Raw genomic sequence first — 18,410 nt, 5'->3', positions numbered from 1 at the left:
TGGGCACTAACTCATTTCCCTTCTTCAAAATCTAACAATGCCTTTCTTACCGTTGGCATCACGCTCTCCTTGGCTAGAGTACAAAGGGGTAGATCGTGCTGGTTAAGTGTGAATGCGGTTCACCTCCCCAAGTTCTCATCTTTGTCTTAACCCTCGCAGACCTTGCTATATCAAGGACATGTTTACCCTGCCCTTCTGTTACGACTTGTGTTCAATATACATAATCCTCATTTTCACTCTTCCCTTACACTCTGAAGTTTTGAAGGAATAATGTCTGTAGCCACTAGCGTGGGTCTTTTTACATACCAGGTACTAGTTGCTTGTTGAAAATAATACATGAATAGCCTGATTATGTTTGATCAAAAGAGCGAAAGTGGACTTCTCTGTGATGAGGAGGCTTCACTTAGCTGTCATCAGTGTCCCTTAATTCTGTACGACATGACTATTTCTAAAGGCTGCCGTTGTTAAAGGGCTGTCATTCAACATGTGCTTCCCCGAATACGTTCTGCAGGTAGCGTCCTAATTTCCCAGAACACAGCTTATTACTCAGGACGTCATTTGTGCTTCTAGTTAGACGCAATTTGTAACCTAATGAGGTGGTATCAGGCGTCGTGGTTAATATATTCATCAATGTGTTGAGAAGTAAAGAAGTCTCTAACACATTAACTAAGTTACACATTAAAGAAGACTGCCAGCTTTTCAGTAAATTCAACTACCTTCTCTTGTGGCACTGATGGCACTTCAGGTGCAGTCGAGTCAGGAGTGAGAAGTCCAGTTAGGTTAGAAAAGCTGCCCTGACAAGTTACAGGATCTTCGGAGACGGGCCTCTGGCTTCTCGGAGTAGAAGCCTGGCTCACGGGGTCCTGCACTGTCAGCCTCTTCCTGCCGTGCCCCAGATCTCTGGACTGATCCCGAAACCTGTGGGCTGAGCCAGGAGGAGAGAGCCATTCATAGGAGTCTACAGGTGCAGAGGAGCAGTGAGTGCCCGTTTGAGTTCTGTGCGGCCCTCCTGCCTCCTGCCGCAGGCAGAGATCACAGGCCCCTCACTGTCAGCGAACAGCACCCTGCATTGCTGGCCACTCGGGGAGTGCGCACGGGTGGGGTGGCCAGTTGCAGACAGGTAGGTGCATGGGAAGTACCGAAGTGGAGGTGCGGGGTGTTGAATCTGCTTTCTGTGCGAGCAGGACTTTGGTAACATAAAAATAGGTCAGACAGTTAATAAACTGATCCAGGGTTACTGAGAAAGTATCGGGTGGAGGGTATTTGGTTCGTGCTAATTGCCTGGACTCAAGTCCCAGCTCTGTCCCTTGTGAGTCGTGTGGCCAGGTAAGTTAACCTGTTCACGTGACAATTTTTTTTTTCATTGTAAAATGGAAACAACAGTACCTGCCCTCTGGAGCTGCTGTGTAGCCAGTCAAAATTAACAAACTGCAAGGAGGAACGCCTGCCACATGGTAGCACTTGTGTAAGTATTGTCATTACCACCGCCATCGCCATTTTTATAGCAGCAGTGGGAATAAAGGAAGTAAAAATGAAAATTGGACCAGTCAGGTTTCAGGTAAAAGACCTTGAAGCACAGCCAACATCTCCAGGTTCCCAGCATATTAAAAACACAGTCGAGAGTGTTCCTAGAGCTGTTACTGACATGATTTTTTTTGGACATTCCTAAAGGTACGTGACAAAATCTCTGAGCCCTGTTCCTTTCTACTGTAGGAAGAAATAGTCATTGGAGAGGGTTGGTAGAAAAAGCGGGACATGGATTTACAGCAGATCTGTTCAAAAGGGTGAATCAAAGGGAATGCGCTATGCACATCCTCTTGAAGAGACTTGTGAGTCATTCTCGAGGAGCCCCAGTATGTGTAGAGGTAGGAAGGACAGCACACCCCAGACTCCATCGACAGCAATCACTATAGCCCAGCTTGTTTTCCTCCATTTACACTGCCTCTCCTTTCTCCTACACTCCTTTCAGTATGCATTCCTTGAAACAAACTTCTTAAAAATGTAAACACATTGCTATTAAAAGATCCAGTTAGCAATTATTGATATTGTCACACATCCAGAGATGTTTTTAAAAATTAGATATCTTTTGGGATGGGAGGTGGGATGGCTGGGGTGGATGGGAGTGGGGGGGGAATGGAGACATTTGTCCAATGGAGACAACTTGAACAATAAAAAAAAAAGAGGAAATAAATAGAAAAGGAAAAAAACAACCTGGAAAAATAAAAGACCATGAGCAAGAGGAACAAAATAAATAAAAATTAGATCTCTTTTAAATGGGAAAGGTGCATGGCCTCTGACTCCCTGCTCACTTAATATTTACACTTCAACTGGAGACTTACGAAGATCCTGCTGTTTTGTAACGTGTGAAGGATGTTAGCAGCTGTCAATATAAATTATTTGATCAAGTTAACTAATTATCTCCTCGGAAGAAACAGAGAGGGTAGGTCTAAAAGGATGGAAGTTAAAATAGTGCAATCCAATAGGGGCCAGAGGAAGCAAGTGGAAGGAGAGAGAAGCTTGGGATTGTGGCAGAGATGGGGCAGCAGGCACCCTCCGTCCCCTCCCTCCGCTTAATGACCTGCTCAGCTGCAGGAGGTCTGGCCCTGGAGGAAATCAATTTGCGAGAATTTCCTGGGCACGAAGGCAGGTAACTTTATTGTTGCCTCTCAGGGGAAAAAAAATACTAACAAAAAAAAATAATGGTATGTCACCACCAAGTATTAAATTACATGAATTTTTTTATTAGAAGAGTTATTAGGGAATAAACCAGTGTTGCATTATATACAGAATGATGACAGATTAGGTTATTAATATAATTCTGTATATGTGTTTATAAATATTTGCAAGTATCTGTATATTGTATAAACCACATATATTATATGCTTATAATATTCATATACATATAAATAGCTATATATTATATATTAATTATATGTATGTCAGTGTTTATTTATATTGAGGAGTAACTGACATATAACATTATATTAGTTTCACGTGTACCACATAATTTGTAGACGGTGTGAAGTGATCACCACGATAATTCTAATTAACATCTGTCACCATATGTGGTTACAAACTATTTCTTACTTGTGATGGGAACTTTTAAGATATACTCTCAGGAACTTGCAAATGTGCAATAAAGTGTTATTAACTGTATTCTCCCTGCACTACATTACCTCCCCGTGGCTTAGTTTTTTAATATTTCAAAGTTTGTACCATTTGAGCCCCTTGCCCCATTTCTCCCTACAGATGTTATAATCCACATGCAGATGTTTATAAACACACACACACACACACACACACACAGGGACATGTGGGATGAAACAGACTTGATTTTGAATTCCATCTTCCTGAATTGCTGGCTGGCCCTCAGCAAGTGGCTTCCCCGAACTGAGCCCTGTTTTCGCAACTGAAAACATGGACAGTAACAGCTATTCTGTCTACAAGGTGGCTGTTAGGCTAAAATGAGGTAAAAACAAGTGAAGTGCTCAGCTCAGTGCCCAGCCTGCACGCGAACTGAAAGGCATCTACTCATCACGCAGCAGCAGCACTGTTAGAGGTAGAGCAGGGTTGGGCCCTGGGAACCCAAACCCGCTGGTGTCACAGAGGACAGCAGTGCATGGAACACGCGTCGGGGGGTGGGGGGGGAGAGAGAGAAAAAAAGAGAGAGAGAGAGAGAGAGAGAGAGAGAGCGCGCGCACACAGTGACCAGATAGAGAAGGCAATTGGGACCTGGGGCAACAATTAGGCAGGAACAAAGGGTCGGGGCATTTACATGGGTATCATTTTTCATTGGTGCTTATCCTCATGCTTTTAGAGAAAAAAAACCCGGAAAAGACTGTATAACGGACTACAAGAGATTGCATATAGATAGAAGTTGAAACGGGATTCCCCATGGCTTAGGTTTGGAGGAAAGAACAGACCAAAGGAAACTCAAGGCGTAAACTGTGTTTAAGCCGCCCTTTGCTAAGGTAGTCTCCGAAACCAGGTTTGAAAGGAAGTGCCACCCAGACAGGGGGACAAGCAGTCAGCTGAGCAAGGCAAATAGTAACTTAACTTTTAATAACCGAATTAAATAAAACCATTCGTGCTTTCAAACTGAAGTCTGTAAACTGTGACGCTGTCGCGGTGACTTTGCTGAAACTCTTGAAATGTGGGCCTCGGTCAGGTGTTCATGATTGCAGGGTTGCCTAGTGCAGCCCGTTCTCTTGGCTTACAACAGTGCTCTTATGTAGACAGGGGATTAATTTCAAAGATCTGGACAATGGTGTGTGAAAAACGATGCTTTTTTGCAGAGGTTCCATGTATAACCTGTGAAACTTTTGAGAGAGACCCACACAATAGGTGAGAAAAATACCATGAACAAGCCTCATAGTTCACTTAAGCTCTGGGACTGGTTTAGAGATCTAGTCTCTAAGTCTTAGAGATCTAGTACCCATCATGCCAAGCAGTGGAAAGGGAAAACATGCGATGACCTTGGGAAACCTCAAAGAAATTGAGTCTATAATCTTTGGTGTCTCCTTCACAGAGTTACAGTGCATTCATTCTTCTCATTTTCCTTTATTTTTAATGCATGGCCTGAGACAGAAAACACACACACACACACACACACACACACAAATGGCTGTTTTGTCCTGCCTTTGAAGGGAGGGAGAGTGAATCCTTCAGTGGAAAAAGCTCAACACAGTGCACACAGACTAAATATCAATTACTGATGCTATGCAAAAGGACGTGCCAAATTAACTACCGGTGAGCTATCTTGGTGGGAAAAGGCCAGGACCCAGATTGTTTTGGGCGGAGTGGCTGGGTAATAAATATTTAGCACTGGCTGCCCTGGTCAGCCATGTAGATCCTTTGATCTCTGGAAACTGAATTGTGTTGCAGTCGCCTGCACCTGATTGCAGGCAGGTGGTGGTGGTGGTGGTGGTGGTTGTTTATTGTTGTTTGTTGTTAGCCAAGTACCTAATGTACATTTTCCCATTTGCCTTGCATCTGATTGTATCTCCGTCACAGAAAGCACTTGGGTTGGTTGCCAGCTGCTAATCATATAATGCTTTCAATTTTAACCTCATCTGCCTGATGCTTCTGTTTATTTAAAATAAGGCATTTCTATAGTGAAAGATCACTTTGAATCTAGTCTAAAAGCAATACTATGATGCTAACATTTCCCCCCATTAACAACTGAGTTGTTCCATCCAAGTAAGGCACTGTACAAACAAATAACAATTGTTCTCATGAAATCCTACCCTGCAGTGAATCTCTCCACTCACAGTCTTGGATTTCAGAATAATGTAAGCAGAATATATTGTGAATTCTAGTATCTGAATCTAGTATCTAGTATCTATGAATCTGAGTTTATCAGTAGAAATAATAATTATTCAAAATATGTATCTATGCCTAATATTATTTTAGCATGCCATTTTGGGATGAATTTTTTAAGCAGAATCCCTATTACAGTGGCTTTTAAGACCAAGCAGCAAATCAATTAGAGTGATTTTTTTCTTATATAAAATATCGCAGATTACAAAATTATGTCAGCTTCCCCTTTGTGTTACTTGAACATCTCCCACGATTCTGGCATGCTGCGCCCCGTATCAATAACAATGAGCTGTTGGGAAGGGTGTGAGCTCCTTCTTCCTCTCCGCTGCATAGAATTCCATTGTGTAAATGTACCAGGAACTGGAGAGCACTATGCTAAGTGAAATAAGCCAGGTGGTGCGGGACAAATACCATATGATCTCACCTTTAACTGGAACATAATCAACAGAAGAAAAAAGCAAACAAAATATAACCAGAGACATTGAAATTAAGAACAAGTAACAATAGCCAGAGGGGAGTGGGGAGGGGATAGGGGGAAGAGGGGTCTAGAGGAGCTACTATAAAGGACACAAGGACAAAATCAAGGGGGAGGGTAGAGGCGGGGGAGGGAGGTAGGATTGGCTGGGGTGGGGTGGAAGGATGGGGAGAAAATGCAGACAATTGTAACTGAATAAAAATTTTTTAAAAAATTAAAAAAAAAAACCCCGAAGTGCTCACTAAGGCAGTAATCCCAGTCCTTGGTTCTCATGCTGAAAGTATATGACAGATGCAGTTCCATGTCTGGGATCCCATTACACTGAACTGAATATTCTAGAACATCTAAGAGCAATCTCACTTATTTATTCATTAATTTACTCATTTAAAAAGTGTCTGAGTACATATCATATACCAGGCCATGGCTCAAGAACAAACAATAAAACAGTTCTTTCCTAGGTTCCTGGAGTATAGGACAAGAGAGATATAAAAATAACTCATTACAATATATCATTGCAACTATAACCAAATGGACACTTCCAGGCTAATAAGGAAGTCCAGTGGATGGTTACTTAAATGACACTGAAAGCTTCTTAGCAAAATACGAGTACCTTAGAGAAATACCAAAGGCGGGACCGGAATCAGCCAGGTAAAGGGGGACCAAGCAGAAGCATTCGAGACAGATGTGCAGGCATAGAAATAGGAAGGAAACTCAGCACTGTTTTATAAGGTTACTCTAGACTATAATGAATTATGACATCATTTATACCTATGTTCAGTTTATTTGGCAGAAAGCTCTATTGTCCCCTTGATGTCCACCTTTCCCCTTATAAAAAAAAAAAAATCCAATCCAAGAATGTTTGCTAAGTACTTCGATGACCATCTAAAGACTACATTTCCCAGTCTCCCTGCAGCCACACACGGGCATGCAACTGAGTGGAGGCCAGTGGTGTGTGAGCATCAGTAAAACGACACGTGGCTTCTGAGCCTTCATTCAAAGGGGAGGGGCATGCCTTCTGTCCCCTTCCTTGCTCCAGTGCTATCTGGCTGGGCATCACCAGAGCAGCTATCTTAGAAGCCCTCGACGAAAACTGTGTGCTGAGGGTGACGGAGCAAGCAAGAGACCAGGAGCCTGGGCCCTTGCAGGGCATCATCCTGGGCTGTCATATCAGAGAAAACACAAATTTCCATCTTTTTCAACCACTGTTATTCTGAGATCTCTGCTACAGCAGACTTTCTTCACTCCTAACTGATGTAGGCAAGATATATTTTCAACATTTTTAACAACATTCTATATTTATTGGCACAGTATTCCTGTTACAGGACTAGAGCTTCAAATGTACCTCTGGATGAGAATCTCTACTGGAAACCACATTACTCTGGGAATTGTAAAGTGACCCTAAATAAACGTCACTTTTAATGTCAACATATGGTCTTATTTTATATAAACTTGATAATAATAGGTCATTGTTTCTTTTTGTATTTGATACATCCTTGTGTAATTACACACGATTTATACACGTGACATTACCCACTCTTTTCTGAGAAACAATGTAATTATTTGGGTCCTGATAAGTCCGTGTTAACTGTCAGGTGCACCTTTTGAACAATGTCCATAGATTCTGGGCATAAAGCAGTTAATTTTATGAATCTTTTGAAAAATAACTTGGTCATGGAAATTCATCCAGTGACTTAATTCAGTCATATTTTTATTACTTATTTAAAACCTATTTGCATGTATGCCTTGAAATATACTATGCAAATATTTTATGAAGGCACAGTTTGACAGAATGTTCTTCCTCTTGGTTGTAAACTTCAAAAATGTATATGTTGTCCAATATTCTTAGAAAGTGAAAAAGATACAGAATACTGCAGCACAAATGAAAACACTGACTGCAGAGTCAACCACTTATAATTTATACTTAATTAGGAATGCGATGCATTTTCACGACATAACTGCCTCATTTACTGTTACAAATGCAATTGTGTCTGATTTATTACTAATTTTGCTGGAATAAATTAAGACAGCAAACTTTATGACTGCATGCAAAACTATGCTGAACATTATACAAAATCAAAATAATTCAATCTAATACATGAACAAATTTAGTTCTTTACTAGAGGCAGAGCTTTCAATAGTCATGATTCAAAAGCAATTCAGTAGCTGTCTGCTTTGCAGAGACAGTGGTTGCCCTGGCCGGGTAGCTCCAGGGGACAGAGCCTCGTCCCAATGCACCAGGGTTGCCCCGGCCACGGTCAGGTCACATACAAGAATCAATCAATGATGCATCAGCAAGTGGAACAACAAATCTTTCTCTCTCACCCTTCCTCTGTCTCTCTCATTGATGATAATAATAAGATAACAATAACAACAATAATAAAAGACTGTGCAGGCTTTATCATAGAGCAGTGGAAAACCAATCACTGTTTGGAATTTTCAATTAGGAGGTGTTCCCTATCAATCAGGAAAACACTGTGCTTTAATAAATGTTCCTTTTCATTGAAGTTAAGAACAATCTAACAATAGCCAGGGGGGAGTGGGGTGGGGACAGTGGGAAGAGGGGATTACAGGAACTACTATAAAGGACACATGGACAAAATCAAGAGGGAGGGTGGAGGTAGGGGAGGGAGGTGGGTTCAGCTGGGGTGGGGTGGAGGGATGGGGAGAAAAGGTATACAACTGTAATTGAATAACAATGAAAATAAAAAAAATTAAAAAAAATAAATGTTACTTTTAATACCAATACTTGGCTTTATTTTATAACACGATTGATAATAATAGATTATTTCCCTCCTTTTATGTGATACATCCTTACATAATTATATACTATTTATACACATGACATTATAAGTCTTTTTTCTTCGGAACAAATATTCTGATGTGTCCACTATGTAACCTCAATCACAGAAATGATATTAGGGGCCCTTTGATAAAATATCACCAATCAGCACAAGCGGCATTACTTACACTGGTGAGCGGCCCATACCTTAACATTAGTGAGACATCACTTTCTCTCAAACTGCAATCCTGGAATGAGAGTTTCATCTAAATTTAACATTATGCATTTAAATGTTTTTCCATTTCAAAGATTCAGTGATGAGAGAAAGGGAAAAGAGGGAAAAGCTGGTAAGGCTGCTTGGGTCCTGGAAACTGTAATTTAAGGGCTGAAATAATTGGTGATCTCTAGTGGATGCCTGAACAGTATAATAAACTTATTCCCTAAAAGAAGAGCCCAGCCACTCACACAAAGGAAAACTGATTCTCTCTGAAGCCCCTGGGGATCCCATCCTATCCACGTCTTTCTCCCGAGGTTGAATAATATTCACGGTATCTTTTTATTTATCTTTCTGCACTTGAGGATGTATCAGAACCAACAGCTGTAAATGCAGGACTTGCCAAATACTTTCTGTGTGCTCGTTGGATTTTTGAATTCAGAATCATTCCTAAAGCAAATTCACCACTAAGTGACGAGCCAAACTGGCCAACTCCTGCTCGTAACAGATGCACCCTTCCAGCCCCTAAGCATGATGCACTCGGGCACAGAAGTTTCACAGTGGATGTATCTTAACTGGCGAGGACAGGGTGCTACCTAATCAAGCATTCTGGGTGAGCTGCAGGATGACTGTAAACAGGCCGGGCAGCAGAAACACTATAAAGCACAAATTCAAATGTGACATGGCAGAGCTATAAAGGGCTAGCAATCAACCCTGGCAGTCAGCCGACTGCTCTCCGGATTGGGGTGGAAATCTCCCAGACAGAGTCACAAATGGTTATGGGTCCTGGAACTTGGGCTGCCGCCGTGATAAGCATCAAGGAGATGGGGAAACAACTGCGAGGCACGTTAGGTCAGCCTAACCACGTTTCCAGAAAGAGCACTTACAAATTGGGAGCAGAATGAAGAGGAGGCTTGATTTCCTATGTGAATGTGAAATGACCACTTTGACTCCATACACCGCCAGTGCAACCAATGCGCATCATTTGCTGTTACTTGGGAACAGGGTGAAGTGACAGTTGTCTAAATTGAAATAAATTTAACATTCCTGCTGCATCGTACAGACCCTCGGGTCACCGCTGAAAGACAGTCGCGTCTGTTGAAACACCCCCCCTCGCCTTGTTTATTAAAGAATAAAATGAAATGAAAAATATGTCAGCAAATGATCCTAGAGTGAATAAATATTAAATCCTTCTGCAACTTCACACTATCAATTAGTTTGGCCGTTAAAAGTATAAGTTATTCAAGGGAAATGGAGTATTAGGACCTATTTTTAAACAGTTAAGAGCCCTTGATTCAGGTCTTGCTCACTAGAGTGAGCAATGTTAGATTTGTGCCTTAGTGGAATTCAGGTCTGCAAACACTTACTGAAATGCTACTATTTGCCAGGCATCACCCTGGACACTGGTCACGTGAAGATAAATTATACGCCATGTTAATTTATTCTAACCATCTTCTGACTCAGTTGAATAACTTAGCGTATATTTTATTTCAGTGTATTTAAGACCCTCCTGCACATGTACCGATATGTTCAACAACGGAATGGATCCCGAGCTAAATTACGCGCATATGTAGGGGTACATCTGTATATTTATATTTGTGAGGTGAGGGAGTGTGCTCACCTCGCTGCAGTCACAGTGCTTTGCAGGGTGCGTGAACAAGCATAAGGGTCATCTTGTCATTTAACCCAAGGCATTTTCCCTGCTCCAAGTATTTTCTCCAAGGTGTGCTACACTTGCATTTTTAAGGGATTATGAGAAGTGACTTTGGGGTCCCTAGTATTATAAATAAGAAGGGCTTTCTTAAGGCTACTTGTCGGGTGAGGTGATATAGACAGACCACTGTGGAGAGCATCATGGGGGGAAAATAAAGAAAATGGGGAGGTTCCCAGGTGAACCAGATTCGTTCAGGTCTTGTGATTCCCCAGGTGTCCCCTCTTCCCTCCTCCATCCCCTCCCTGCCTTAGCTCTTCCTGTTTGGTGCCAGAGAAATCAGAATTGTGTTCTGCTCAATGGTTTGCTATTTGCATGATCTTGGACAACTTGCCTCATCTTCTAACCTTAACCTGTCTTGTCTTACCGCCTTCTGTGTTGATTTCCCCCACTGACGTTGCCGTTAAAATCCATGATAGTCTCACGGTCAAAAGCTTGTTTTACTTTGCAGTCATTTTGGTATTAACTTCATTCTGGCAAACTGTGATGGTGCTTGCTTTTACTAAATGAATAAATAAAATCAATGAAAAATGCCTATGAGATGCTAACAACACCTTTCCTTCAGAGGTCAGCATAGATTTCAGGAAACCAGCAAGGTTAGAACTCAGCGCAGATACCTGGCTTGGTCTTACCAGCCCGCCCTGTTTAGCGTAGGATGGAGGAAGACACCAAAACTGATCGGTGAGCCTGCGGAGGCGTGAAGACAGAATTTCGAGGTGACTATATTTGTGATCTTTGAGGATGTCTGAGATAGCCTGGCTCCAGAAATAGCTAAACTGTTTAGCTTGTTTTATTCCTTCTGCCTCTGACATTTTATAACAGGTCCTTTCATTTGGGTCCTTATGGTTTTTCATAATAGTGAAATAACAAGAGTCCTTATTTGAGTATAATCTTCTCCTGCTGTTCTTTAACACAAGTAAGAAAGATTTTCCTTACTCATCATTGGAAGCATTATCATACTACTCTAGAGCCAGTTTATTTCTCTGGGGATAGAAATATAGAATACAGGGGGCTCTACTACCTGATAATATGCCAACATTGTTTTATTCCAGCTCTCCATTGCCACACAAAGCAAAGACTTGGAACTTAAAAATAAAAGCCCCAGAAAAATTAAAAGTAAAAATTACATAAAATGTATTGATTAATAAAATTGCTAGTCAAATTTACTTGTTAACATGAACATAAAAAGGTTTATTGCTTTATATTTATTTGTCTATGAATTTCTTACCTAAGAGACAATGACCTTGAGACACTGAGGACAAGGGTTTGTCTCATTCATTTTTTTAATTCCAAATACCTAACAGCTCATAGTACAATTCTTAAAACATGTTTAAAACAAATATATTATTGATATATTTAACAAATATATTGAACGATATTTTGTATATATATGTAAGCAAATGAGTGAAAAAAGACACGTGTTTAACAATTAAAATTTAATATTTCAGGTAAATGACATTCCACAGACATGTGTAGACTTTATTTTGAGATAAGAATGAGGTTGTTTTCTGACATGCCTGTCTCCCAGCTTTGATGCAATGGTTGGATTGCGAACATCAATCACTCTTTGTATAACACAGGGAAGGCACATGTTAAATGAGATCTGATGGTATACAAGGTCTGATGGCAGTAAATTCCGAACCGTCATTAAGTGTTAGAATTTTAATCCAATTAAGTAAATGAATTGATGGAAGAATGAGCAAGTGACCGTGAAAGAAATGTTCCGGGCAGCACTCTATCATTAACTAATTACTTATAGGGCGTGTACAAGTTCTAAAGAAATTAATATGGCTAAACATTGAACTGTGTCCCTCCAAAATTCATACGCTGAAGCTCTAACCCCCAACGCGATGGTGTCTGCAGATGGTGTCCGTGGGAGCTGATGAGGTCCTGTGAGCGGAGCCGTCAGGAAGGGATTAGAGCCCTCAGGAGAAGGCGCACAAAAGTGCATCTCTTGTGCTGCTCTGTGAGGATGAAGCAAGAAGACAGCTGTCCACAGCCAGAAAGAGGGCTTCCCCAGAAATGAAACTGACCCACACCGTGATCTTGGACTTCTCAGCCTCCAGAACTATGAGAAGTAAATGTCTGTTGCTTAATTCACCCAGTCTATGTGATTTTGTTGTAATAGTTCAGCATGATTAAGACAGATGCCTATCAGAACCCAGAGAGCATGGTTAGCTTCGCTGAGGATGCAGTTGGTTAGGTAAGGCCTGGAGGGAGGAAGATGAAGATGACCACAGTTGGTTCTGACCTCCTCAATGGAAAAACATGAGACAGTAAAGGGAAACTCTACCTGAATTTAGGAAATGAGCTATCACCCTGATGGAGAAATACTTTATACATAAAAATAGATTTTATGTCTGATACAAGAGGAAAAATTTAAGTTCCTAAGACTATAAAATAAATTTGGATTCATGATATTAACATAAGCACACACACAAAAAGAATGATAATGGACTTCATAAATTTAAATACAATGCAGAGAAAAAGACAAAGTAAAGATTTAGCTGGGCATTGGACAGCCCCTTAAAATCACACTACATCTAATTTTGGTTTTATAGCCTGACGCCTGAAAATGTACATTCCCCCAAATATCTATATGCACAATAGGTATTTGTTATCCATAGTCTGTAACAGTAGACTTATTTCAAGATGAGGGCTCTGAAATATTGAGGGTATTGAGCATTCAGAGCAGGGAATAAGGATTTTATCTTCTTACATATCACAAACACTGGAAAAACATTATAATTATTTTTTAAATCATGGGGTGTCCTTTAAACCATGGTTTTGGAAAATACTGCCAACTTTGAAACTAGAAAATACGTTTTTTATTTAGAATACTAGAGCTTCGTCTATGTGTACGGGATGTGTGCGGCTTCAGATGACGAGGGAGAGAGGGGACCATGCAGGTGCTTTGCCACCTGGGGAGGTGCTGGCCTTAGGCCCCTGCAAGAATGTCTTGGGAAGGGGGAGGTCTGCACGGCTATGACCCCTTCCAGGACATGAGGTGACTGGCTTCTGAAAGCAGATCATGTGCATGCACATCAAAGCAGAAGCGTTTTCCTTTTTAATCAGAAAAAAAATTATATTGGCGATAGAAAAATAGTCAAAGAGAGAGAGAGTCCCAAAGAAAAGTGACCGTAAAGGTGAGAGTCGGAAGGTCACATTATAGAAGAGTACTGTGAAGTACTGAAATAGCAAGTCTGTTTTCTTCACCACATGGAATACTTGCAAACTTAATTTTATTTTCAAGAGTAATTGGGGTGTAAAGGTAGGTAAACAGAGATGACGGCAGACTCAGCATCTCAGGGAAATGTCATTTTCACTTGGTTTGACTAATGTCCCTAGTCAAGCGAGAGAAGCATTAATTTTAAACTATCACTATGAACAGGGACAGGGTGGCAACGGGAAAATAAGAGTTGCTCCCACAGCCTCTTTGGAAATGCTTTTTGTAACACAGACGACGAGTGTGACTTCAGTCCAGAGATGCAAATCTCATCGGACAGTGGTACAGTCTTAGACTCTGAATTTGGGGAAGATAACCTATTTTCTCCCATAGAAGCACATGCATATTTTTTTTAAAACATGGGGATTTGGAAAGGGTGTTTGCAAATAATTATAAAGAGTCTATAATGGCAAAATGGTCTTTGGGAAGGAATAAACCAGGGCATATGGAAATAATTTGGATAAAATTTGAATGATGTCATACACTCACACCCCAACACACACATATACACACAGAGCATTATCACTACACCAAGGTAAAGTTTGTTCAGGAACATTTTTATAGGAATGGAGTCAAAATAATCATAGGTAATGTTTATCACTGTCACGTAGGTGTCCGACATGGTTGTAAAGGAAGATAACAGTTATGGGCTGTTTACCTTGCTTTCTTAACTAAATTCATTTTCTCCATCACTACTACTTAATATTTATTGAACAAGAGAATGAATAAATTCTAAACCATTAACTACTGATTCACATAGTTGGTGCTATTGTTAGGAATAATGATGAACCAATGCTGGGTGAACCTGTGAATGAATCTCCAAAAGTATCTGACTTCTCATTCCTAGTCCAATCCCTGCATTCTGAAGTCTTACATTGCTAAGGAGACATCCTAGTCTCTCCTATAAGATTCCAGTTTGAACACTGTCCACCCAGACCCTTAAAGGGTGAGGTCTTTTTCAGGACAGCCGGGCTCCCCCTCTGATGGAATGAATGAGCTATGAGCTTTCTTGATTTATAGCTCTTCTCCTGGTCTACCCACAGTGTAACTATACCCAAGTAAGCATCGCTGTTGTTCTGTCTTCTATTCATTAGGCAAACATTCATTTAACATCACTGGGAAAACAGAGATGAATGCATTGCATCCTAGTCTCAAAGGAGTTGACAGTTGGGTAGAGACAGCTGAGACTATACATTATACCAGTGGCAGTGACAGGTACTTTGGGCTTCATTCATTTGAACGGCTTGCAGTGACATCGTGTGAACTATAAACATCACTCCCTTTTGTGCGCTGTTCCCAGTCCTTTGTCCTCCATGCTTCTCAAATGGCCTTTTACCACATAGACAGTTTGAATTTGGGTGGGGGGTGGGAGATTATGAGCATTTGTTTCCAAATCTCTGAAAATACTTCTGCCCTTTTTGTAACTCCATGGCTTACTGAGATGTAATCGTTTCTGAAAACCCAGTTTTATGCCCTCTGGTATCGAAATGCCATTTTGACTTTTATAGTTAATACCATCAACTACATACTTAATACTATTTACGATCTTTGTACAGAATACTAAACTCAATTTTTCCTATGTAATAAACAAGGCACATTGCTTAATAGTCTTTCTACCCATCTCCCTCATGAAGGTAGAAAAAAATAATCCTTAATGATTGTTTATTAACAACCATTTACCCCATCTTTTGTGTTTGTAGAGCACAATTTTATTCTGTGTTCTGCCCCTCAGAAACAGTGACTGTAAACCTAACTCAGTGGAACACCCTAAAGAATCAAAATCTTGATTTTTAACACGGTTCCCAAGAGTGACATGCTGATTTTAGAAACAGATGAAATGTAACTACAAGCTAATTATTAAACAAAAAGGTGACTTTATATGGTATACACTAATTTTTATCAGATAAATATCACTTTAAATTTAGTGAGACTAAATTTCGATGTAAAATTGCAGAATTATCATTTTTATATTTCCTACTAACTTGGTCTTTTTCTTCTTACTGTTATCAAATAGTCCATTGTGCACATACATTAAATGAGACACTTCTAAAAACAAAACTATGTCTAATTCAATAACTTTCTAAACCATAAATTAAGGAAAATCCTGCTTACTTGTGAATCCTGATTTTATTTGTGAAGTAAAGTGACCTGTTAGTGAAGTTAAACACATTTAAAGGATTACTTTCTGAACTAGTTTTTAAAGAAGACAAAATAATACCCATTTAAAATGTATGCATGATTATACACACACACACATATTTTTCTCTTTTTCCATAATGGCTCTACCGCTGTACACTCCCACTGGGAGCCATCTGCTGTGACCACAGCGCATCCTAGTGACGAGCGCGGCTGTGGGCGATCCACAGCATCCTCAGGGCCTCTGATGTCCTCACTGGCAAGGGCTACTGGGGGTCCTCTGCAGAGCGGGCCCCTGGGAACAGAGTCACTTCTGCAGCACGGCTGGTAGGCCTGCCTTCTTCCTTGTCCCTAGTACCTTCGGATGTGTCTGCTCTGCCAGTCTCTGGGTACAGGGACCCTGACGTCTGTCCTCCTGAAGTGCCCTGAAAGGCGGGGTCCTCTGCTCCCTGACCCCCTCTGCCGTTCCCAGGGAGGGACCTTGCTCACACTGAGCACCGCTGGCTGGACAGAGGGATGGGACCAAGCAGGCAAAAGGAAACTGGCCTTCCTACTCTTTGGGGCAGTCCTTCTCCCTATTTTTGTTCGGATACAGCTGTCTGATGGTGGTGCTTTGTGTGGGGGCAGAGGCTGAGGCCTCTGACAACGCCACCTTCCAATTATCGTGAGGTGTAATCTATTTAAATGAACATTTTAAAGTATGACAAAATGAAACATTGGATAGGCACAGTTTCTTTACTTATTTTTAAATTCCGATGGGCTGTGAGGACTGGTGTTAATGAATTAGGTGAAGGAGATAATGTCAACTTTTTTTTTTTTAGAGAAACTTCATCATATAAATTCAGAATTGACTTTTAATTCTCTCCCCTGTCTTTCTAGGATAAATTCTATGCTACATCAAAGTATAAAATGTGTCTTACTCTCTTTAAACATTGTGCATTTTGAAGTACCACATGAGGTCGCTGCAAAGGATTTGCATAAACCAGTTCCCAGTGAACGAAGGGCAGGCAACTGGTGAACTGTTCTCTCCCTTCAGGCTGGTAGGAAACACTCCTTTAGAAGAGAGATTGCCTGCATCTGCCAAGATCGTTGGAGGAGTTGGCTGTGTTTTCTCTACTGGAGGACTGGGTTTTGAAAAAAGGATTACATTTACATGGGGAAACATCAATCAGCACCATTAGCGGAACAGGGATGGATTAGAAACCTCGTCTGTGCCTTACAACTCAGTTCTTTCCAGTCCCTTTGTGTTCGCAGTTTGAAGTGCCTGCCATTTTAATGTCACCTCATTGTACCCTAGAAAACCTCTGCTTCATCATGCCCTCCTTTCTTCTTTTATGATACTGCGCCTGGAGACAGGACAGGGTTCTTTTAAAATGATATTTAATGACATGAGTTCTCAACTCCGGTACCTTAGAAGACAGGGTAACATAAAACCTTTTCAAAGATAAAATAAAAGGGATAATTGCAAGAGTAAAAAAGATGTTTCCTATGTAGTATAATAGTGGAAACAAAGACTGGATTTTAAAAGCTCACGCGCTACAAGAAGGTAGACAGATGGGCAGGGCGCAACGGGCAGATAGAACCAGTGTCGTGGAGATGCTTTCAACGGAGTGTGCACGTATGACGTTCAGGTCCAGAGCAGCCCCTGGAATTCCTGACCTCCCCAGGTGAGGGATTGTCCAAATACGCATCTAGCTTTAGGGACTTTGGTTGGATCCCAGGAGGTGAGATCTCCTGGCACATCCAAACATCATCACAACTAACCTTTATTGAGGGCTTACCATGACCCAGAGAGTATGTATTCTAAGCATGGGCATGTGATTCGCTCATTTCATCCTACAGCAACTCCACGAAGAGAGCACTACTCTTCCCCAATGGTACAGATGAGGAAACTGAGGCAGAAACGTTATGTGAGCAGACCATGCTCACCCACCGAGCTGATGGCAGAACAAAAGGGCACTCTGGTGGTCTGGCTCCCAGGCTCCTGTCTTCCTCATTTAGCTCTGCTCTGGTCCCTGGACCAGAGGCTGCCTCTTCCCCGTAAGGGCAGCTTCCCACCTGCCCCAGGATGGCGGTCAGGGATTTTTAGCAAGGTGATGCTGCCTGGATCTAAATTGTTCTGCGAGGTGTTAGGATGGGTTGGGTGTGCCAGGGGGATGTGAGGTCTGAGATGACAGCTCATTCGTTCTTTACCAACTTAACAAAGATGGCTTCTGACACCAATCATAACCCCACTGCCAAATTCATGAGGCATCACTAGTCAGCTTGGCAGGGGAGGGGGAGGAGCAGATTTTTAGTTTTTGTTTGCTTTCTGAACTGAGAATTTAATCCCAAAATTTTACATACACATACACACACATTGACCTAACTTCTCTCTGCTGTTTTGAAAATTCTGCAGAAAATTCTGAAAGTGTAATTGGAGGAAGAGACACACTGGTATGTGGTGCAAACAGTTTTAGTTTCTGAATGTGGAGACTGGGTGTGTTCGTCCAATTGTCTGCTCATACCTAGTGAAGGCGCTTTTGCAGGGAACTTGGCATTTATTTATTA

This window comes from Desmodus rotundus, chromosome 13 (genome assembly GCF_022682495.2).
Source record: "Desmodus rotundus isolate HL8 chromosome 13, HLdesRot8A.1, whole genome shotgun sequence".
Taxonomy (NCBI): domain Eukaryota; kingdom Metazoa; phylum Chordata; class Mammalia; order Chiroptera; family Phyllostomidae; genus Desmodus; species Desmodus rotundus.
Note: the sequence above shows the minus strand (reverse complement) of the source record.